This window comes from Taudactylus pleione, unplaced genomic scaffold, assembly GCF_031769625.1.
Source record: "Taudactylus pleione unplaced genomic scaffold, aTauple2 ptg000342l, whole genome shotgun sequence".
NCBI lineage: Eukaryota > Metazoa > Chordata > Amphibia > Anura > Myobatrachidae > Taudactylus > Taudactylus pleione.
In genome coordinates, this window is record NW_028284743.1 from 1,428,375 (window position 1) to 1,454,302 (window position 25,928).

The 25,928-nt window shown below is 40.5% G+C and overlaps 1 protein-coding gene across 1 annotated transcript in view; it reads left to right on the forward strand.

Annotated features, from left to right (window-relative positions):
* The window catches only part of KCTD16 (potassium channel tetramerization domain containing 16), a 302,317-nt gene that overhangs the window by 184,227 nt on the left and 92,162 nt on the right, over nt 1-25,928 (forward strand). The gene's annotated exons all lie outside the window — the stretch shown is intronic.

Genomic DNA, 25,928 nt, shown 5'->3' on the forward strand with positions numbered 1-25,928 from the left:
TCACTTCATTTATTTTACAATGTTTGTCCATTTATTATATTATCTGTAAAGTTTTTATTTTTTCTTTCATCCTGGTTTGTCTACTCTGAAGTGCTATAGTCAATCACTTTACATACTGTTACAAACCGTGTAAAGAAGTGTCAGACTTATCTGCTCTTTGGAATAATTCGTTTAATTAGAAGTTAAACAGCTGTAGTGTAAAAACGATGCTGTTTTTCAGATAAAATCTGCATTACCATGGATATACCGTGATACAGCAACTCCACCCTAGTCAGAGAACTGGGGACTATACTGTTCCCCTTATGCTGAGCACACACTGGCTGACTGGCTGACATAACGCCCGTTAAATTGAACGGCCGATATATCATGTGTCCGTCGCCCAGTGTGTACAGACAATATCTCTGTGAACGACACCGGTCACAGACATATCGCATTGGCTGTGCAGCACAGCCGATGCCCAATGTATCTGCAGATATATTGGTGCATCATGCTGTGTGTACGGGTGGTCAGCCAACCGCCTGTACACTAGCTTCAGAGGCCACCGGTGAGTGACAGCTGAACTGGACAGGCACAAGTAAATGCCCGCCAGTTCTGATTTCAATCACGATGCATCGTGCTGATGATTTGTCAGTGTGTATGCACTTACCAATCATCAGATAGGACGGCGAATTGGCCAGGTAACCGATTCGTTGTCCTAGAGTGTACTCAGTTTTACAGTCCTGGCTGAAACCTGAGGTGATTGGTCCTCCTACTCACGCTCCACTATCATCTATAGTTAGATCATTATCAGTAACTAAATATCAGCATCTTTTGAAAGGTGGTATTGCAGTTTTTACATACAAATGAATTTAAAGCAGTGAAAATAGATAATTTGGAATTGCAATTTTTCCTTCTCTTGTTTTATGGTTTTATACCTTTGATGAATTTATTCAAAGAAGGGGCTAATTAGCAGTGCCTGCTATATTGATCTGTTGCACTCTGGAATAAGCTCCTTTTTATATTCCACATTTGATTCGTTGTTCAATGTGATTTGTTTTTACTGTAAGCAACCAAAATCTTTCATAATAATGACTGAATTAGATCATTGACTAGTCACAACCTAGATTCCGGTAATCAAATCTCACAAAGGGAAGAGCAGGATTTCTGTAAAAGTTGAATTAGAATGTGCATAACATGCACATTCTACCATTGAAGTGATTGATTGATTATGATAAAGAGGAAAATGCATGAGTTATAAAGCTGGTGATAAATGTACAGATGTTCTCAGCCAGCAAGTTCTAATCAAATTTGGCTGACATCAACATCATATATGGGTAATAAGACATCCATGCAAGGAATACATACGTTATATCAACCCTGTCCCATAACTCAGCAATCGTTGGTAATGACCAGATCGCTACATGAAATACTATGAATAAAATGACAGACATTTTCATGGTTAGGGTTATACAATTATTTTTATTTAGATACATAGCATACACATACTATAATACGCATGCAAATATAATATATAAATGTCAAAATGCACATATAAATTAGGCTCCATATCTATACTGCCTTTGTATAGTCTTCAAATTACATTTCAGCAATTCACTTGCATTTAAATGGCTTGCTTAGCTAAGAACGTAAATATATCAATGCAATGAAATGTCACAAATTATGTGACTTTTCAACAATCCTGTGTAATGATGCAATATTTTACTTGGCTCTTTCATTTATAGTTTCCCTATCAATTTAGTCCTTAGATGTATTCTCCTTTCAGTACACTTATATACTGAAATATTACTGAAATTACTATTAGAAAGGTGATTTTGCTACTGTGGTATGCAGACTGTAGCTAATTACAGAAATACCCAATAAGTGTTCTTTTCCAGGATGTAAGCTGTTACAGCCTAATTGTGCACATCATTTTAAGTGTCTCATCTTCCTCCTATTATCTCCACAATTTTATTGGCATAATAAAATTAAGACACTAAAGTGTAGTTAATGGGGTTGCCTAGCGATTTCATTACAATGCTCTAGACTTAGGATAATGGCTCTAGACTTAGGATAATGGTGAATATTTTGTGTGATAAAACATATGAAAAAACTAAAAAAACAAATTCTTTCACCCATGGCCCCATCAAAAGTATTAGGGACCCCTACAACACAAGAAAAGGGCCTTCACATGTCTCTCCAGTCATTCCAGTAGTGACAATATAGAAATAATTCAGGTAGCTAGAATCTAGTAGTCATTCCAGTAGTGACAATATAGAAATAATTCAGGTAGCTAGAATCTAGTAGTAGAGTTTATTCTGGGTCCAACTGACTAAATAGCCAATTGTGGTATACAAAGCAGAGTCTATTATGATGGCTAGCGAAAATACTGATTCCAAGTTGGTACATAGCGTATAGAGCAATACTATGTATGAGAGTATAGAGCAAACACTGACATCTACTGGCTAGTCACAGTGCATAGAACAGACAACCAATCGTAGCTAACCAGGGAATCTGGTGACCTCCAGACCTACAGTTTAATGGCTATTGTTGAAACCAGGGCTTTTGTATGTTGATTATAGTTTTAGTAGACCTTCAGTCAAATAAGTATTGTTTATTGCATACCCAACACCCTGCCATGATATATGCCCTCCTAGACACTGTAGACTTGGCCATGTCATTAACATCTATCTGAAGTGTCAGTAAAGAATCTAAAATATACAGATAAGCTGTCAAAGTCAACTGTAAAAGCAGCCTCCTCATTCTGCCATTAATAAAGCAGAGTGTGAGAGCTGTTATTAACATCTATCACACATGCACCTAGCAGTGATCTAGCATCAGAGTGGGGGTTGTTGTGCCTCAGGCCCTCAATGTTGTTCCTCCTTGTCCCTCCAATATTAAACTAGGATTTTTAAAATAATTTTTAAAATAGTTTTGTTTTTTTGACATACAACATTGTGCAGCTATTACACAATGGCTCCAGTGATGGATCCAGCAGAATGGGGAGATCGCTCAAACCAAATAAAGAAAGTTGTTAATGGCAGCCTCTTTTAAATTAAGTTTTTGGGGAGTTTTGTTTTTGGTGTTTTTTAACATTGATTTCTGAAATATGACCAAGCTCATGTAAATCCCCTTCAACTGAACATGGTCCTAAGGGTTATGCTAGGGTCAGGGGTGTCTCTGAGCCAAGTAAGATTTTCACCTGGAGGAGCCTAAAACACTAGAGTGACATAATTTCACTCAGTGAGTGCTGGACAACCGGAGATTTAAATTTAACACCGATCCTCATTGTCTGAAGAGGGGTATGCAAAGCAGAACAATATGATTCCTGAGCTGCCTGCATATACACTGGTGGGAGTGGAATTTGTAGACTAAACCAATCAGTAAACAGTTGGAGGGCAAAGCACTGTTACATGCCATATGTGGTATAGTGACAGAGCACAAGTTAAAGCTTTGCCTAGGATGCACTGCAGCCAGCTCTTTCCTCAGGTCCTACCTGGACATTCACTTCTGTTAAACATCTCATTTTGACAAAATGCCAAAGTCTTTTTGATGTAGCTGATACATCCTAGTGATGCCATGTATGCAAAAGTCATCATTTAATGATTTTCTATGAAAGATTCAATGGTTATTCTCCTGATAACATAAATACAGTATTATTTATTATTTATTTATTTATCATCATGTCAAAAAATCAGTTGAGCTTATTTGATAGGAACATGATCTTCTTTAATAAATCAGTGCAGCGTTGAAATGCATTATTCACTAAAGTTCAATTCTATTATTTTCAGTTATATTTCCGTTCATCACGATACCTGTCAGTCTGTCTTCTTGCTACTTATTATAAGTGACTCTGCTTGAGTTATTATCGATATACCAGAACCACACATTTTTACTAATGACTGGCCAATGGTAAAAGTGTAATCCCCCGTAATAATGAAATGTGTTTCTTTAACGTAAATAATTTTTGGCTAGTTGTAAGAAAACGCTTGAGGCCTAATTCAGCGATGCATGCTATTTATTACAGCCGCAACTGAATTTTTTGCCGCAGCGAGACTGTGTCTTTATGCTAATGCAGCAGCTGATGGAATTCGTACATAAACGTTCTCTGGCTGTGATGCTAATCTGCTGCTTTGCGAATAAAAATGCAGCATCGGTTATACCATGGAACATTGCACAAACCATATGCAGGCGCAGACTCTCCGTCTGAGTATAGCCGTCAAAATCAACGCAACCGCTGCAAAAAACACATTTGCTGACTGTGACATGCACATGTCTGGCCATCCACCCCCCTGTTACCACCAAAAAAAAGCCCATTGAAATTGCCTCCTTATGCATCCAAATTCATTCTGCGGCTTTTAGTGGAAGCCATCGTAAAGCATGAGCAGACTAATATCATCATCAGCTTCAGGCCCTGGGTATTGTTCTTTTTTCCTTAATGTTTTCTAAAGGTCGCCATACCATTATCAGCCCAGTCAGCCAATTATCAGCTGATCTGGCCAATAACTGCACAGTGTATGGTCGCAACTTAGCACCAATTATCGGTCTGTTGGGCAAGAAAATATCTTCCAGTATGCCTGACAGATGTGATCATTTGTGCTCAGATACTCAACAATAGAAAGACAGACCAATTATCTGTCAGTGCAAGGATATTGTATATTTTCAGCATATGAGATAATTGATCTGTCTGTCTGATAGTGACTGTTACCTCACAGCGTGTGGGGGGGGCGACCGAGGGTTTAATATTGCTCGGTCGGGCATGCCGGATTGTCCAGCATGCCCGTCCGATGCAATATTTCCTGGTAAACTGTCGGCCGCATCGGGCAGTGTATGCCCAGCCGCGGCCGACAGACAGACATTTCCTGTGTTCCTTCCTACGGAAGGAACAGGGAAATGTCTCCTCCCCCGGGGGCGGAGCGCAGATGTCTGCCGAATACACTGTGAGAGAAATCTCACAGTGTATGCCGGCGACATCTGCAGCTGGCAGCCAGCCAGATAAAATGTCTGTCGGCCTGACGGGCATTTTATCTGGCCATGTATGCTCAGCATTAGTTAGCAGTTTGTCACGTTACCATTGCATCTACTTTCCATAACATGGATTAGTGAGCAAAGAAGCTTTAGAACATTAATAACATAAAACCCCTGACTTGATGTGACCATCAAGGAGCTTTGTGGTTGCTCAATGGGACAATTCAATGAGTGACGTGGCACTAATGTGTTGTTGCAAAATGGCACATGGCAACCAGCAACGTCACTGTTTTTTCCTCACATCCCATAGAGGTATACAGGAAAACTAGAGATGTTCAGTCTACTATAACAGGCAGATACGTGCACAGCCAATCGCAGGATGTTTGGTGGCACATTGCCTCTAACTGAATTGCTCCAATGATTGGCTCAGATGAAAAGATCATGTTACACTCTCCAAATACCAGGCAGAAACACCAAATACTTCCCAGGAGAGATACAATATATTTGTGTAGTCAAAGCCATATACCGTAAATGTCCCCTAATCAAAGATTTTGCAAATAGAACCTCCTAGAAAAAAAATCAGTCTTAGTTGAAAACATACATTGGCATTAAAAAATAAATACCTCTGTGCAGGTTTGTACCTTTATTCAGGAGTAATAATAAAGAATGACTTAAACAAAATATTATTCTTCAAAATGTGAAGCTGAAAACCACTACTATCACTCATTATTATTCTGAAATTTCACTTCAGGTTTGCAAAGGAGTAATGTGGTTTGATGAAATATTAACATCACTTCCAACACAATCAGGAAAGCATAAGTTCCAGGAATCGCACACAGTGTATAAAAGCAAACTTACTTAAGAACAAAAGTCAGTTGGCAGTGTAACATATTAACTATTTCATTTCATATTTAGTGAAATTACTTGTCATGCTCTTGTGTATTAATTCACCAACATATTCTGTTGTACTGTATACTGTAAAGCACAAGCTATTCTGTTGTACTGTATACTGTAAAGTACAAGCTATTCTGTTGTACTGTATACTGTAAATTACAAGCTATTCTGTTGTACTGTATACTGTAAAGTACAAGCTATTCTGTTGTGCTGTATACTGTAAAGTACAAGCTATTCTGTTGTGCTGTATACTGTAAAGTACAAGCTATTCTGTTGTACTGTATACTGTAAAGTACAAGCTATTCTGTTGTGCTGTATACTGTAAAGTACAAGCTATTCTGTTGTACTGTATACTGTAAATTACAAGCTATTCTGTTGTGCTGTATACTGTACAGTACAAGCTATTCTGTTGTACTGTATACTGTACAGTACAAGCTATTCTGTTGTGCTGTATACTGTAAAGTACAAGCTATTCTGTTGTACTGTATACTGTACAGTACAAGCTATTCTGTTGTACTGTATACTGTACAGTACAAGCTATTCTGTTGTGCTGTATACTGTAAAGTACAAGCTATTCTGTTGTACTGTATACTGTAAAGTACAAGCTATTCTGTTGTGCTGTACACTGTAAAGTACAAGCTATTCTGTTGTACTGTATACTGTAAATTACAAGCTATTATGTTGTGCTGTATATTGTAAAGTACAAGCTATTCTGTTGTGCTGTATACTGTAAAATACAAGATATTCTGTTGTGCTGTATACTGTAAAGTGCCAGCTATTCTGTTGTGCTGCATACTGTAAAGTACAAACTATTCTGTTGTACTGTATATTGTAAAGTACAAGCTATTCTGTTGTGCTGTATACTGTAAAATACAAGATATTCTGTTGTGCTGTATACTGTAAAGTGCCAGCTATTCTGTTGTGCTGCATACTGTAAAGTACAAACTATTCTGTTGTGCTGTATACTGTAAAATACAAGATATTCTGTTGTGCTGTATACTGTAAAGTGCCAGCTATTCTGTTGTGCTGCATACTGTAAAGTACAAACTATTATGTTGTGCTGTATATTGTAAAGTACAAGCTATTCTGTTGTACTGTATACTGTACAGTACAAGCTATTCTGTTGTACTGTATACTGTAAAGTGCAAGCTATTCTGTTGTGCTGTATACTGTAAAATACAAGATATTCTGTTGTGCTGTATACTGTAAAGTACAAGCTATTCTGTTGTACGGTATACTGTAAAGTACAAGCTATTCTGTTGTACTGTATACTGTAAAGCACAAGCTATTCTGTTGTGCTGTATACTGTAAAGCACAAGCTATTCTGTTGTGCTGTATACTGTAAAGTACAAACTATTATGTTGTGCTGTATACTGTAAAATACAAGATATTCTGTTGTGCTGTATACTGTAAAGTGCCAGCTATTCTGTTGTGCTGCATACTGTAAAGTACAAACTATTCTGTTGTACTGTATATTGTAAAGTACAAGCTATTCTGTTGTACTGTATACTGTACAGTACAAGCTATTCTGTTGTACTGTATACTGTAAATTACAAGCTATTCTGTTGTGCTGTATACTGTAAATTACAAGCTATTCTGTTGTACTGTATACTGTAAAGTACAAGCTATTCTGTTGTACTGTATACTGTAAAGTACAAGATATTCTGTTGTACTGTATACTGTAAAATACAAGATATTCTGTTGTACTGTATACTGTACAGTACAAGCTATTCTGTTGTGCTGTATACTGTAAAGTACAAGCTATTCTGTTGTACTGTATACTGTAAAGCACAAGCTATTCTGTTGTACTGTATACTGTAAAGTACAAGATATTCTGTTGTGCTGTATACTGTAAAATACAAGATATTCTGTTGTACTGTATACTGTAAAATACAAGATATTCTGTTGTGCTGTATACTGTAAAGTGCCAGCTATTCTGTTGTACTGTATACTGTAAAGTACAAACTATTCTGTTGTACTGTATATTGTAAAGTACAAGCTATTCTGTTGTGCTGTATACTGTAAAATACAAGATATTCTGTTGTGCTGTATACTGTAAAGTGCCAGCTATTCTGTTGTGCTGCATACTGTAAAGTACAAACTATTCTGTTGTACTGTATATTGTAAAGTACAAGCTATTCTGTTGTGCTGTATACTGTAAAATACAAGATATTCTGTTGTGCTGTATACTGTAAAGTGCCAGCTATTCTGTTGTGCTGCATACTGTAAAGTACAAACTATTCTGTTGTGCTGTATACTGTAAAATACAAGATATTCTGTTGTGCTGTATACTGTAAAGTGCCAGCTATTCTGTTGTGCTGCATACTGTAAAGTACAAACTATTATGTTGTGCTGTATATTGTAAAGTAGAAGCTATTCTGTTGTACTGTATACTCTACAGTACAAGCTATTCTGTTGTACTGTATACTGTAAAGTGCAAGCTATTCTGTTGTGCTGTATACTGTAAAATACAAGATATTCTGTTGTGCTGTATACTGTAAAGTACAAGCTATTCTGTTGTACGGTATACTGTAAAGTACAAGCTATTCTGTTGTACTGTATACTGTAAAGCACAAGCTATTCTGTTGTGCTGTATACTGTAAAGCACAAGCTATTCTGTTGTGCTGTATACTGTAAAGTACAAACTATTATGTTGTGCTGTATACTGTAAAATACAAGATATTCTGTTGTGCTGTATACTGTAAAGTGCCAGCTATTCTGTTGTGCTGCATACTGTAAAGTACAAACTATTCTGTTGTACTGTATATTGTAAAGTACAAGCTATTCTGTTGTACTGTATACTGTACAGTACAAGCTATTCTGTTGTACTGTATACTGTAAATTACAAGCTATTCTGTTGTGCTGTATACTGTAAATTACAAGCTATTCTGTTGTACTGTATACTGTAAAGTACAAGCTATTCTGTTGTACTGTATACTGTAAAGTACAAGATATTCTGTTGTACTGTATACTGTAAAATACAAGATATTCTGTTGTACTGTATACTGTACAGTACAAGCTATTCTGTTGTGCTGTATACTGTAAAGTACAAGCTATTCTGTTGTACTGTATACTGTAAAGCACAAGCTATTCTGTTGTACTGTATACTGTAAAGTACAAGATATTCTGTTGTGCTGTATACTGTAAAATACAAGATATTCTGTTGTACTGTATACTGTAAAATACAAGATATTCTGTTGTGCTGTATACTGTAAAGTGCCAGCTATTCTGTTGTACTGTATACTGTAAAGTACAAACTATTCTGTTGTACTGTATATTGTAAAGTACAAGCTATTCTGTTGTGCTGTATACTGTAAAATACAAGATATTCTGTTGTGCTGTATACTGTAAAGTGCCAGCTATTCTGTTGTGCTGCATACTGTAAAGTACAAACTATTCTGTTGTACTGTATATTGTAAAGTACAAGCTATTCTGTTGTGCTGTATACTGTAAAATACAAGATATTCTGTTGTGCTGTATACTGTAAAGTGCCAGCTATTCTGTTGTGCTGCATACTGTAAAGTACAAACTATTCTGTTGTGCTGTATACTGTAAAATACAAGATATTCTGTTGTGCTGTATACTGTAAAGTGCCAGCTATTCTGTTGTGCTGCATACTGTAAAGTACAAACTATTATGTTGTGCTGTATATTGTAAAGTACAAGCTATTCTGTTGTACTGTATACTGTACAGTACAAGCTATTCTGTTGTACTGTATACTGTAAAGTGCAAGCTATTCTGTTGTGCTGTATACTGTAAAATACAAGATATTCTGTTGTGCTGTATACTGTAAAGTACAAGCTATTATGTTGTACGGTATACTGTAAAGTACAAGCTATTCTGTTGTACTGTATACTGTAAAGCACAAGCTATTCTGTTGTGCTGTATACTGTAAAGCACAAGCTATTCTGTTGTGCTGTATACTGTAAAGTACAAACTATTATGTTGTGCTGTATACTGTAAAATACAAGATATTCTGTTGTGCTGTATACTGTAAAGTGCCAGCTATTCTGTTGTGCTGCATACTGTAAAGTACAAACTATTATGTTGTGCTGTATATTGTAAAGTACAAGCTATTCTGTTGTACTGTATACTGTACAGTACAAGCTATTCTGTTGTACTGTATACTGTAAAGTGCAAGCTATTCTGTTGTGCTGTATACTGTAAAATACAAGATATTCTGTTGTGCTGTATACTGTAAAGTACAAGCTATTATGTTGTACGGTATACTGTAAAGTACAAGCTATTCTGTTGTACTGTATACTGTAAAGCACAAGCTATTCTGTTGTGCTGTATACTGTAAAGCACAAGCTATTCTGTTGTGCTGTATACTGTAAAGTACAAACTATTATGTTGTGCTGTATACTGTAAAATACAAGATATTCTGTTGTGCTGTATACTGTAAAGTGCCAGCTATTCTGTTGTGCTGCATACTGTAAAGTACAAACTATTCTGTTGTACTGTATACTGTAAAGTACAAGCTATTCTGTTGTACGGTATACTGTAAAGTACAAGCTATTCTGTTGTACTGTATACTGTAAAGCACAAGCTATTCTGTTGTACTGTATACTGTAAAGCACAAGCTATTCTGTTGTGCTGTATACTGTAAAATACAAGATATTCTGTTGTGCTGTATACTGTAAAGTACAAGCTATTCTGTTGTGCTGTATACTGTAAAGCACAAGCTATTCTGTTGTACTGTATACTGTAAAGCACAAGCTATTCTGTTGTGCTGTATACTGTAAAATACAAGATATTCTGTTGTGCTGTATACTGTAAAGTACAAGCTATTCTGTTGTGCTGTATACTGTAAAGTACAAACTATTATGTTGTGCTGTATACTGGTAACATGTTAGTCTGGCTTCTGAACTACATGATCAGAGTGATGCACTATAGAGAGATTCCAAAATCCAAGATATTATATACACAGGTGTTAATTCAAAGTGTTTTAATGTGCTTTGGTGCTAAAAGTCCAAACAATCATGAAAGGTAATGGACCTGTACTTACATAATATAGGCAAATGAACCTGTATACTTGTAATGTAAGATAATGGACCTGTACACACTTTCTAAAAAGCATTTCCTTGCATCAAGCACCCAGGGGCCACTATTAGTTTTTTAACCCCAGTGGAAGAGGGGAGGGACTGTTTGAAGTGACAGCCAATATCACAGGACTACATCACCCAGAAATCCATGGCAGTTTGGGGGCAGAGCTACGAGTGCCCCGAATCGAATTCCCACCAAATAGCAGATACAGGAAAGCAGCAGAGGACGCAGTATCATGAGAGAGACAGAGAGGAGTGAGCTATAGGCCTGAAGGTGACTCAAAGCCACAGGCCACCATACTGCAGAGCTTGTGACATAGCTGACAGCTGGGAGAGACTAAAGGGGAGTTGTATCAAGTCTTCCAAAGAGTGGAAAAGTTGACAAGTTTAGAAATTACACATAGCAACCAATCAGCTTCTACGTTACCTATTTTTATAGAACGAACTGTACTTTATAAAAACTAGCTAGAAGCTGATTGGTTGCTATGGACAACTTCTCCACTTGTCCACTATTCCTCTCTTTAGAAGGATTGATACATCTTCCCCTAACTTCCAGAGAGAACTGTAGATGGAGTGCACTAGGGGAAGTTACAGTACAATCAGGTCCTGGGACTAGAGAGTCTTTAGATAAGTAGGCATGGTAATTAATCTATCACTGCTAAACAAATGGAGTTTTGGACTGTATTTGCCTATTAGGGCTGAAGAGGGGGCAGATGTATTAAGCTCTGGAAATGATAAACTACCAACCAATCAGTTCCTAACTGTCCTTTTTCAAACACAGCCTGTAACATTTGACAGTTAGGAGCTGATTGGTTGGTTCTGGAGCTGATTCGGAGTCACACACAAAAGTGCAGGCAGCAGCATCTGTTGGCAGTTGCCCGTCTGTGAATTCCGATACAAAGTCCTTTCCTTGTGTACATCTGCTCGGCTGTTTGTGCCAGGACTGAGACGCCCACTTTTAGTGTCCGAACACGCTGTAATACTGATTGCTGCTTCCTTTGGGCATTCCAGAGTGTACAGACAAAGATGATGTTGTGATCGATTCAAGTGATGTGATCGATTTTTGGTCCATTAACCACTTGCCTGGCATGGTCGTATCAGATACGACCATACCAGGCTGGGCTTTCCCTGACATGGTCGTATCTGATACGACCAGTCAGAAGTGCCCACTAGGCGGCTGCGGGAAGCTAATCTTCCCACAGCCGCCTGTGTCAGAGGGACCTTCTTGTCCCTCTGCTTCCTTGGATTCCCCGCCAGTGTGCCCCGATCACTGCTGGCCACAGTGATCGGGCACCCAGCGGGACCCCCTCCCAGCAACCTGTTATCAATAGAAGAAGGAAGCAGCAGCTGCGGCTCCCAACAGCCACAGCTGCTGCCGGCATGAACCCCCTCCCGGCGCAGCTTCCCATACCTGACAATCGGCCCGACCTCTATCCACAGCTGCTCCCACCCTTTCAATCCCGGAGCGGCTGCAACGTTATGTCCCCAGCTGCTCCCACCCGTTCCTTCCCAGCGCGGCATACAAGTATTATAGTGAAGCACTGTCCCCAGTTGCTCCCACCTCTTCCTTCCCGGCGCGGCATACAAGTACTGTAGAGAAGCAGCAGCCACGCCAGGAAGGGAGTGGCCAGGGACAGAGAGCGGCTGCTGCTTCTTTATAGTACTTGTATGCCGCGCCGGGAAGGAAGGGGTGGGAGCGGCTGGTGACACAGCGCTGCAGCCTCTCCGGGATTGAAGGGGTGGGAACAGCCGTGCACAGTGCAGCAGCCGTGCCGGGAAGGAAGGGGTGGAAGCGGCTGGGGACATAGCGCGACTGCTGCTTCTCTGATTTGATATAAGTACTGTAGAGAAGCAGCAGCTGCGCTCTGTCCCTGGCCGCTTCCACCCCTTCCATTCCAGTGCAGCTGCTGCTCCTCTCCAGTACTTGTTCCCGACTGGCTGCCAGTGTTCCGTCACCGGCCCTTCCTACCAGCTACAACTGCCCCTGTCCGTCCCCCATGTCCTCACATTGTAATTTGTATATAAAAAAAAAACCACACACACACATATATATATATATATATATATATACACGCACACATATATATATATATATATATATATATATACATATATATGTGTATATATATATGTGTGCATGTGTGTGTGTGTATATATATATGTATATATATATATATATACACATATATATGTGTGCATGTATATATATATATATATATATATACACATACATACATACATACTCACACATATACAGGTAGAGAATTTTTCATATCCTAAATGCTCGGAGCCAGGAGCATGTAGGATATGGAATGTTTTCAGCATTTAGAGTACCTCGGGGTACGGTGGCGTACGTGGAGGTACGGTGTCCAGCTTGCGTTGCGCGGGTTCAGCTGCGTCCATGGCAGACCATGGGGATTCAGCGGCATCCATGGAAGGGTGCGGGGTTCCAGCGGTGTTCGCGACGGGGTACAAGGGGGTTAGGCAGGGGTGTGGGAGGGTCCAGTGGCGTCCACAGCTGTCAATTGCCATCATTAAGATATACCATAAAAATTGCTATTTTTATGGTATAAGGTGTTTAAAAAATATATTTTTTTATAAAATTGTTTTGGATAAGTTTTAAAAGAACGTTCTTGACCTAATTCAGTCATAAAAAAACCCGACAATTTTGGAGCGGTTTTTGGAAAAAAAATTCGTCAGTTAAGTGGTTAAACAGACCAAAAATGGTCCACTAAAGGGTGTGTTATGGGAATGTTGCTGGAGTGTCAGTGAAAGCGGCTGCATACACAGACACAGACATAGGAGGCCATTCTGAGAAACTGCACTTACCATAGGGCTGGTGCAAGTTTTGATGGTGCAACCGATGGTGGCATCTAAAGACGCACTAATCGGTATTACTCCGTCCTTGCACATTCGGACACACGGACATATACCAGGAAAGAACTTTATAGCGGCAATTGCATACTAACAACCGCCAATAGATGCTGCTGTAGGGGCTGTGTTTAATGATAGATTTTACTGTCACCATCTGTGATATAGAACACCCAGCCTAGTCAAACTGGACACTATTAATAAGGGTCAGGTATATTACTTAGTCATAATGTCAACTTTCATCATGTTGAAATGAGAATGTTGACATGGTTGTCATGTCGACATTCAGCATGTTGACATTGTTACAATGTCGATATGCGGGTTTTCTTCTCCTTTTGTCCCTATTGCAACACTAACACTAAGGCCCTCATTCAGAGGCGGTCGGAGGATGCAAGCGGTCGCTCAGTAACTGGGCGGCCGCTTGCATCCTGACCGGCCGCCTCTGTTTCGGTCGTTAGGCTGTGGGTTTACACCCACAGCTCTAACAACCGCTAGGGTGATGGTCGCGATGGTCATAGACCATCGTGGCTTACGACGAGACCCTAGGGTAGGGTCTCACTTGTCGTAAGCCCCGGAGAGCTTCTGGCTCTGTCAGAGCCGGAAGCTCTCCACTGACATCACTAGTGATGTCAGTGGGGCCTCCCCCAAACGGCAGGCATTCCCATGGGAACGCCTCCGTTTGGGCTGCCACCCCCCTGGCCTGCCTTCCAAATGGGGCGAGCTGTCAATCAACATCGACAGCTCGCCCCCTTTGGAAAGAGACCCGCTACGACTGGCGCTGTCAGTCGTAGCGGGTCTCGCGCATGCGCACGAAGGAGCCGGCTCCCTCGTGCGCATGCGCACTGGACAAACATCGAGGCGGCCATGCGGTCGTAGACCGTACGGCCGCCTCTGAATGAAGCCCTAAGTCTCCTCGACATTTTGTGGGTGTTGACATTAAGGAGTTTAACAGAGTTTAATCAATGTCGACCTTCTGTTGACGACACTGGGAATGTCGACACGTTAACCGCCAACATAGTGACTGAAACCATTTATAACATGTCTGAAAAATAACTGTGTTACTGGTTCTGTGTATGTATGTGTTTGATCTTCTGTTAAACTACAGCTGATCCAATCAGACCATATATCATACTGCAGATCTGCGGATAATATCACCTTGCTGCAACTTCCAGCACGAGCTAAAGAGTCATCTAACAGTGGGCCTGATTCAGAACCGCTCATAAGCGGCCGCTCGTTCGCTCCGAGCGATGTTCGCACATCTGTGCATGCGTATGGGTCATAATGCGCATGCGCCAACCAGTCATTGCGGTCGGAAATCGAGCACTCGCAAAATAGCAAGTGCCTGCTAATTTGAGTGACAGGATGAGGCGTTTGTGGGTGGTAACAGGGGAAGGTGCTTGAAAACGGGGAGTGGAGATCCGAATGCAGGCGTGCCAAACGGTCAAAACGGGCATTTTAAGGGTGTGCATAATTAACAAAGCAGCGTCATCGACCACGTCACTTGGTTGTTTCTTAGCCTGAACTGTTCGCATGATTGCGGTAGGATAAACCTACCACAAGCACTGCAAGCAGTTCAGATGCCTTTCGATGTACTCGAGTAATCAAATAAATAGCGGAGATGACGTAGGATGCGAGCGGCCAGGGGGCGTCTTTACAAAATAGCGAGCGCATGTTTTATTCACTCGCTCAGGCATAGAGGTGTCAACAGACCGCAAAGAGCGAGCGCTCAATTTAAATAGCCGGCCCCTTTTTTTCAACGAGCGAGCGCAAATAGCGTCCGGCTCTGAATCAGGCCCAGTGTACCTATGGTTGATGATTCTGGTAGTTGAAAATGACAGTCCTAGGTGCCTAGTTTTAGGAGGTTTTCCAAATGATAAATCACATTGCATTGTTTACCTCAATTTATAAGAGCTATTTAACAATGTTTGCTTGACACCGCTTCTTGAAATAGGCTTTCCCGGCAAAGTGCTATAACCGTCCACTGTAGAGTTCTATGGGGACGAAATATCTGCTCTTAACTATGTTAATGTTGATTTCAACAGTGATTTCTCCGGTGTTAGTGGTTTAATAAATACCTTTGATCTTAAAATTACCCTAAAAACTGCTGCTTTTACCAGAGTTAGGGTTTGATAAAGAGCCCTCTCCTCAAGTGTCTATCTGCAAACAGAATACACATATTCCAAAATACAGGAAAAAGATATTTAAGATACAAATACGACTATACTTACGAAGCTTCGTGGTGGGTTTGAGTGAACATTTAGAGCGGCACTAATGTTAGGTAAAAAGATTAATGGTCAATCCAATTAGGTGCGAGGTTGTTTAATGAAACTGACATACTTCTTGCAAATGCTTGCACCCCAGAAACGCTCAATCCAATTAGAAATGCCACCTCGCGCTACTCATCGGGTGAGTATGTGAATTTTCTATAGCGTGCGACTTGGGAGAAGGGCATGAAAAAGTGGGGAAGCCATCCAGGACCCCGAAAAAGTGACAATTTTGTTAGCAGAATCATACAGAAGGCTGTTAGTGGGCACAAGGAAAGTACTGGAGGTTTTAAATAAGGCGTCCATTCAGTATTGTGATTAACTCTTAATAATTAACTTTATAACTCTAGAATGAAATAAAGAGATGGACAACCATTGCTTGGTTTATAGGTCACAGCTTTTATTAATTATGACCGAATTAGAATCTCTGAAAGCTGGCAAAGAGGGCGCTACGAGATCAGCTCTATCCAAACTAAATATATATCACCATATGAGGGACACCTGTAACGCCCCTTCTGAGGACGCAAATGAACTGCAAAGGACTCACCTCCCCTTACCTGAGCACAGTCTGAGCACCTCCGCAAAAAGGCTCCCAGGTCCCCCCGCAGGAGTAGGACATCTGGCCTAATTTTGAAGGGCAAGTGTCCCACAGCGACTTCTTGCGCCACATGTGGCCGCTGATCTGCAGCGCCATCCAGCCTTCTGTTCCTCACCCGTGAGAAAATTTTATTATGACTAACAGCATTCGACAAACAAACATAATGGCTTTGGGTAGGCCTTCCAGTCAGCAAAAAAGATCGAGCCTAATGTGAAAACACCCTATATATACTCCAACTAGCCCCTCCCCCTAACTATGCTAAAGGACCATCAACAACCAATAGCAATAAAATTCTTAACTGACAAAAACTCCCTAGAAAATCAAAAATTGCAAACAAATCCTTTATGAACATTCCTAACCTTATATTTGACAAATGAACCCCATCAGATCTAAAAAATGCTGATTCCGGAATGATCAAAGGATACCTAACCACTGAACCAACCAGAATCCTGAAAAACCGGGATACTGCTATGTTAACCTTTTTCCTAGCCTTCTCTAACGCTACATGATCCCTGGCACCCCTCCAAACCAAACATGGCACGATCTCAGACCATACTAGCCATACAGCTGGCCATCTAGCCAGTAAACAATTGACATCAGGTCTTATTTTAAGTATGAGATCGATGCCCTTCACCTGACCAATAACAATCCATCCTGGATACCAATCCATCCTGGCTTGCTCCACTTCTGCTCTGATGAAAAAATCAAATCCAGCAACGCTGCCCAATGAAGGTCCCTAACTCCAATCCACCTAACTATATGACCTCCCAACAGTAACGAGCCTCTCCGCCCAATAAAAATAAGAGTGGCCCACAAACCACTCCTCTCCGGATGAAAAATCTTGAGCTGAAACAAAAAAGAACCCTATAGTCAGAATCCTCACCCAAACCCAATAGTACTTGAAAAATTAACAGGGAAAAGACCTAGCAATGACTAATGAAATATGAGGAACAATGAACCCAAGTGAAGGAGAAAACTCAAAAAACCTCTCATGGACCTTAGATATATAAGCCAATTGTAAGTAGAGGCCCCCTCAGAGGAAAAATTAAAAATTCTCTTCACACCCTCGATTTTTGAATGCTAATCATTAAAAAAACGGCGGCTAAACAAAGTTTTTTGTGTTACGCAAGGAGCGCAAACTTATAATTTATCGCAACACACATATGCCTTGTAAGCTCCTGATTTCCATCTCCCAACTTGTTGTATGGCTGCTGGAGGCAACCCTGTGGCCACAGCACAAGTTGCTGCACCTATTCTGAAGGAATGTGTGCCATAGTCCTCTGACTTAATGCCCAAATGAACCATACGCCACTTAAACATGGCAGCAAACTGAAACTTTGTTGGTGGGGATAAATCCTCATGAACCAACCATTGCTCGCCTCCCCTGGGACGCATATCAGAATAACCCAGAGAAAGCTGGAGAGGGCAAATCGCACTGTTAGCATGTGCTTTCAATTTACACCACTGTCCCTTACCCAACTGCTCAGACTTAGAATTATGTATCCAAAAAAGATCATGCCTACCCAAAATTAATACATTTTTAAACAGTAAACCCGACGTAACTGAATTTTTTCTCGCTGCTACCATTTCACTAATTCTAAAAGCCCAGAAAAAAGCAAACGAAAAGGCTAATCTGAAAAGATGATATTCATAATCAGATGCTACAACATTAATAACAACTGCAGAAAGACTCTCCCACATCTCCAAATCCACTGGCTTTCTGGAATCTGCGCTCTTATAGGATTCCTTGGCCCAACCCTTAAGCGCTCTAGTGAGTACAAATGCCTCTGTAGGATCATAAATGTTGTGCAACTTCTAAAAAAATGAAATACCTGCCAAAGCTGCGGCCATCTCCGCTTTGATCTGCCACGTTGGTAATGCCCCCAAACAAATGCCAAAAGACATTGATCTAATGACTCACCCTTATCTCTAAATCGGGCCAAGAATAATTCCCAATCCTGCCAAGCTGCCGTATACATCCTTAATGTTGCCGGAGCCAATGATTTCAGTGCCATACCCTCTATACCTGGTCAATAATCTGCCAGTCATGAGAAGGGCAAATCAAACTTTCCGCATTTGAGTCGGGCGCCGATGCACGAAACCTTGCAAAGTTGAAATGCGACAAATCATCAGCTATCATGTTTTCAACTCCAGTCACATGTTTTGCTTTAAAACCTATATTTGCCTGCAAACATCTTAAAACTAAGTGTCTCAATAGCCACAAAGCCTGAGGGGAATTCTGGTTATTAAATGCATGCACAACCCCCAGGTTGTCACACCAAAATATAATATTTTGGTTAGCCAACCTATCAATCCACAGTTCCACAGCCACAATTATCGGAAATAACTCCAGCAATAGGAGATTAGCCTCCACTCTACTGGCCATGGTGTTGCCCACTAATCCTCATCTATGTAAACCCCAAAACCTGTGGAACCTGCAGCATCCGTAAAAGTTGCAAAGATGCATTGTTCACTGGCCTGTTATGCTAAATTCTTTCTAAATTGAAATCTGTTAAAAATGTTGTCCAAATTTGAAGTTCATCCTTAGAAATCCACACATGGTGATGAGGTTTAGTTACTCCCGAGGTGGCCCATTCTAACTTCCTAAAAAATACCCGACCCATTGGGATAATTTGGCAAGCAAAATTAAATTAACCTAACAGTGATTGAAGCACACACAACTTTACTTTCCCTAAAACTAAACAGAAACGTATCAAATCCAAACGTTTTTGGACCTTGTCAAACAGAAGCCTACAGCACCCCTCAGCAGTGTCTATTTCAATGCCCAAATATGACAAACAGGAACAATAACATTCCGTTTTATCCTGTGCAATAGGCACGCTCAAAACCCTAAACAAAGCCTGTGCCGAAAAAAGGATATTCGCGCAAATGTCACTATTCCTTGGACCAATAAACAAAAAATAAACTAAATAAGCACAATCCCGGCATGACCTGTGCCAGCCTGTATGCACCAGTGCAAAAACGAACTACATTTTTCAAAATAGGCACAGGACACTGAGCACCCCATAGGCAAGCATTTATCTACATAAAATTGACCATTGATCTTGAAACCCATAAATTGTATAGATTGCAAAGAGAAGAGTCTAAATGCTGATTCAATATCTAATTTTGCCATTAATGCTCCTTCACCACATGCCCTTACTGTGGCCAATGCGTCATCAAAAGACTGATAACGCACACTGCAGACCTCCTCAGGGATGGCGTCATTAACTGATGCCCCATATGGAAAAGATAGGTGCTGTATAAAAACACACACACAATCTGGCGCTGGATCTGTGCACAGCTGATAGTGTTTGAACAAATATAGAAAACCGACTGCTGCTCCAAATTCAAGGTAGGTTATACTTGCCTATCAAAGGGTGTATGGATGAAACAAAAAAAAAATAGATATTGAAGCGCTGTCTGTATAATAAAAATCACATATTTAATCACATAAATGTAGACATAAACCAGACCTGGTCAAAAATAAATAAAAATAAAGATAAAATTTTTTTCAAGCCTATTTAGACCCGAATCTACCTATAATAAACTGTTAAAAATAACCAGTTCAGACAATACTTAATCACTTATAAATAAGTGACTAGCACAATAATGTGTGAAAATGGAAGGACAAACATATATACAACACTAAGAAGCGAATGAGCAGTCAGGATGTCATTTAGACACAATGTATAAACATATATAAGAAAACAAAGCCTGTTGGCAACACTGTCTCCACAAGAAATGTTATCAACGTATCAGTCTCGCATATGCAAACCATGCATTGATGTAGAGAGTGGCAATCTTTAGATTATGACACAGCGCAATGATTGAAAGAATTTTCCAGTGTTGAGTTTTTTAAAACAATTGGTGATACTAGTATGCTGTAATTGATAATCCACTTAAGTACGAAAGAAGTTTAATATGATATACTTCCAGTTTGGTAGCCGTAATTAGCTGCAGTGAAACAGATGATAGATTTATATTTCACTTGAGTACGGACACTGCGCTATAACTCCAGTGTTCAGACTCTGAGAATAAATATCCACTTAGTTAATCTAACAACAATGTGGTGCACTCACATGTGTTGCCAGATCTTCCAGACGCTTGTACACAGATGCCCGGATTCAGAGCCGGATGCTCTGACAGAGCGCTCGCTCTGAATCAGGGCTGTCCCTACTTCATTTTGGAGCGGCCTCATGGCCGCTCGCATAGCTGTGGGTGACCACCCACAGCTATAGCGAGCGGCCAAAATGATGGTCACGATGGTCAAGCCAATGGCGACCATCGGGCTTGCGACGAGACCCTGCGGTAGGGTCTCGCTGCCGCAAGCCCTGGAGTGCTTTTGGCTCTATCAGAGCCAAAAGCACTCCCACTGACATAACTAGTGATGTCATTGGGGCCAGCCCCAGATGGTAGGCATTCCCATAGGAACGCCTCCATCTGGGCAGCCACGTCCCCGGCACGCCCAGCAAAGGGGGCGTGCTGTCGATGGTGATTGACCCATTTGGTGCAAGACCCATAACGAAGGCTTGGTCGTCGCTATCCGGGTCTCGCGCATGCACACAACGGAGCAGCCTTATAGACTGTTAGTGATTGTAAGTTGAGTTTCAATACTGTATAAACTAGGAAAATCCCTATGTGGAATCCTCAGATAATGGGTAGAATCCTAGTCTACCAGTGGTGCACCCCAGAGTCATAAATTTAATGATCTAGAAATATCCATGAGAAAAAGGAATCTATTTGGGGGCACACATACAAAAAAACAGCTAGTAAAAGAGAACATAAAATGTAACTTTAATTTAGGTATTTTTAAAACGTAATCTGTATTGTTACTGACAATAAACACACACAGATAGAACAAACACATGTGTGAATACAATGAATCACTATATTCATCTGACGTTTGTATTGTGATATGCCCAAATGGCATTTATACACTGATATGGTCAGAAAAGTATTAGGTGGAGTTTGACACTTGTCCATCCACCCAATGTATATTCAACAATGACAATGGTCAGTGTAACATATTGAAACATAGATGAAATTAGTAATACATATATTCTTAATTCTGTACAATGACTGTCTTCAGTTTGACAGATAGCTTGAAAATTGTATATATCTCTCTTTATTTCAGCTCAAAGATATCCACTTAGACTGTATCAGGTACATCATAGTCATAAATAAATAATTCCATAATCTTATGAGATAAGCCATCGGCATCAATGATCGTCAGAAAATACAATTCTAACAACATATATATAAATTCTCCTGTCTTTTTGGACAGAAAACAACACAATATACAATCTTATCAATAAATGCTTTTGCTAGTAAAGTTAAATTAGCCAAGGCGAACTTTTTAGACAATTATATAAATACATCTCACAGCAAAATAGCTGTTCTTTTGTCTGAAATGGACCATGCATATAGAACAATTTACAGCGGACGCTGATAAAATAGAGTGTGCATATAAGGCAATTAGCAGCTAATGCTATTTATTATTCTCTCAGCTGACCACTTCTTCTCCTGACAAATCCATCAATAATAAAGCAGGGGTTTGACCAAACACTTTTCATTCTTTCTATCTCCAATGTGATTAATAATAAAGGTTCATGGCTCCCAAATAATAAATGTCATGCATATTATGCTGGTTTAGTGCCAGAAAGATGTAAGAGTTTGCTAACTTTGGAACGCCCCTTCTCTACTTTTCCCCGTCTTATTTGAAGCATAGGGTGGGGAATGAGAGTCAGAGGAATCCCTGTAGTAAAGGAAGGAAGAAAGAGAGGTATCCAGCGGCAGGAGTCTGTGGCTGTTTACACTGTTACAATCGCATTGCAGTGTAAAAACATGCCATTCCCTCCGAGGCGATTTAACCATGTAAGAATGGAATTGCCAGTGTGTAAGAATGTTACCAATATGTTGGGTGATGCAGCTGCTTGAATTCCCATATAATGCTGGTAGCCTGGAAGTCCTCTGGAATGCTAATCTGTGACCAAGCTTATTGCGAAACGTACGTCAGAAATGTGAGCGGACCAGATGGGGCGCACATGTGATCCGCGCCACCTGAATCCCCCTGCTAGCAGTCTGAGACTTTGCTGGTGGAACATACACGGAGGACACTTGGTAATCAGGTTCTTTAACCTATAGTATTTTTCTAGTAAGAATAATTGGTCTGTGAGTGCCCTGCATAGGAATAATCTTTTCTCTTTGTAATACTTCATACTGTTAATTATATTCCAGGGTGCACCTCCTTTACATACCACTTTAAATCCAGTATCTCTAACCGGTATTATTAATATCATCTTTATAAAGAAGGACCTATAATACATCCATCGGTGTGGGTAATCCAGTTCTTTAACTCCTAATTAAAAGACCTGCTGCATTCACATCAGAGGTGAACACAGGCTGCATCTCTGATGGGTTCTGGTCCTGCAACCTAACCTCTTCTAAAATTGCTGCCATTCCCAACATGGCGGGCACCTGCTCCTGTCTTATCGCCGGGAACCTCCTCCCACTTTCTCCCCCCACCTCACTTCCAGGGGTCCCCGGGGATGCCCAATCCCTGCTGGGGCCACCCTGCACCTCTCCATAAGTCACGGGAACAGAGTCACATGACCCTGGGGGAGCCGCAAATCAATTTAAAATTTTTAAAGATTAAAGCAAGAAAAGGGGCACAAATGCTTCTGAGGTGAACTCAAAACAATACAGTGTACTCAGCCTTCCAGTCAGCAAAAAAGACGTGAAAAAACCCTATATATACACCAACTAGCCCCTCCCCCTAACTATGCTATAAGACCGACAACAACCAATAGCAATTCAATTCATAACTGACAAAAACTCCCTAGTAACAGGTTCCTAATCCTAGCCAATCACACACATATCAGGATTCTTATCTGGTCTCAGGCCTATGCAGCCCTCGGACACCTTTATGTCAATAGTAAAACTTTTTTTGTTTAATCTCAAATGAATTAAATGAAACATGCAAAAAAAAGTAGAAAAAAGTTGATTTTGTGTTAATTTAAGACCACTTTACCTTTTTTTTTTTAAAAATGGTAAAAAGCAATTATTTTTAATAAAAAAAATACATTAAATACATTTGTAGTACCTACACTAATGAAATAGTTGATTTAGGGATAAGTTGAGGCATTTTTTTTATACACCCAAAAATTATGTTGAAATGCCTAATTAGTCATTAGAGGGGCTGTCAAAGGGGTTTTGCACTGTTTCCCAACATTTTTACTGGGTCGGCGCTGCAGAGCAGCAAAAATAACTGGGAAAATGGCGGTGGCTATTTTCCTAGTGACTCGCACATTCGCAGTTCTACTGTCCCTGGAAAGACGGCAAATGCGCCATTTCCTGAGAGACCCGCGCATGTGCAGTAGATTCTGCCACTAAGCCAGAATCTACAGTACCACCAGATAGAAGAGGGGACCCACACGGAGTCTGCACACAGGCGCCCTCCTCTCTTAATTCACCCCTGAATGTAGTGTAGGGTATAGAGGGGTAAGTAATGTAATCTCAGGTATAGAGGGGTAAGTAATGTAATGTCAGGTATAGAAGGGTAAGTAATGTAATGGCAGGTATAGAGGGGTAATAATGTAATGGCAGGTATAGAGGGGTAAGTAATGTAATGGCAGGTATAGAGGGGTAAGTAATGTAATGTCAGGTATAGAGGGGTAAGTAATGTAATGTCAGGTATAGAGGGGTAAGTAATGTAATGGCAGGTATAGAGGGGTAATAATGTAATGGCAGGTATAGAGGGGTAAGTAATGTAATGGCAGGTATAGAGGGGTAAGTAATGTAATGGCAGGTATAGAGGGGTAAGTAATGTAATGGCAGGTATAGAGGGGTAATAATGTAATGGCAGGTATAGAGGGGTAAGTAATGTAGTGTATAGAGGTGTCCGTAATGTAGTCACAGATATAGAAGATCAGTAATGTAGTGTAGTGTTTATGAGGGTCAGTAACAATACTAATCCCAAGTACTCGGGGCCTGATTCAGCAGTGTATGCAGGTCGGCCGATTGTTCAGCACTGCACATGTGTATGCACCTCTCTGCACGTGTGCTGCAATCGCACTGCGATTACACGCGCACGTAGGAATCCATCGTGAGTGAGTGACAGGCTGTGAGTGTTCAGGGGTGGTGACGGGGGACTGTTCAGAAAAAGCCAGAAATGTCTGTCCATTTGAACGCCGTTGCATGGGTGTGCATAAATGAGCTACTGTGAATGCATACGCAGCTTGAGGGCTCACTGCGTGCGACGAGACTTGCAGTTTTTGCGACTGGTCAGATATACTGTAATTGTGAGTGACGGGCCCATGTGCTTCAATGTTACCAATGTATACGCAGGAGTGTCAGGTAGTACGGATGTGAGAAAGCAGTAGTAGTGGGCGTCTCTATGTTGGCTGAGCTGTGGCAGAAATGTAGGATATTTTCACAGCTGCATTGCGTGCGATTCGCAGTTGCGATCACAATTGCTATACATACTGAATCAAGCCCTCAGTACAATATTGTAAATGAGATATATGCTGCGGGTAATTGGATTCCTCTCCCCCCCCCCTCCTTAATGTTAGTGCCACGTGAAATTTTCACCTGAACTTGCTGAGAAGCTGGGACATTTTGTAAATGTAGCTTACAATGTTTTAAGTGAATGACATTCATTTTTCTGTTTGTGTTTGTTTGCTATCTATTTCCTCTTAATCAGATGCAATAAAGCATCAACTCTGTTCTCATGTTTTTCCCGAGCCCTCTTGATTAGCTTTATTTCTATAGCACACTCAGGATAATGTAGACCATAAGGTGTGTTCATTGTGCCAGCGTTAATGTCTTGTGTTGGATTAGAAGAGCAGCATGCTTGTGTCGTTTCAGATGGATTATGAAGTCTTTGTTGCAAATGATGTGAGAAAAGAGAATATTTGTTCCTCTTGTTTTCTGAACTGCTTGAAACAACTGTTGTAAATCCTGTGGAGTCAGTCTGGAAAACGGCAGTAAAAGTCAGCGTTTTCACAGCACGATGCACCTGCATCACATTGTACAGCACTGAAGGATGACATCTCTATACCAGAGACTAGATCTTTTGTTTCACAGAAAAATATGCCATAAAGCAGTGTTAATATGCAATGTAATCATCCTGCTACTGTATGTACCATTTTTGTCTTCATCCCTGTTTCCTGCTGGAAAGAATAACACTTGTGGTTTGCTACATTAAAGCTCTACATGAGATAAATGTGAACCGAGCTGTACCTCACCATGATATGATTGATGCTTGTGCTTCTATAGATGGGCACAGTTGATCATGCAACATTTGGCTAT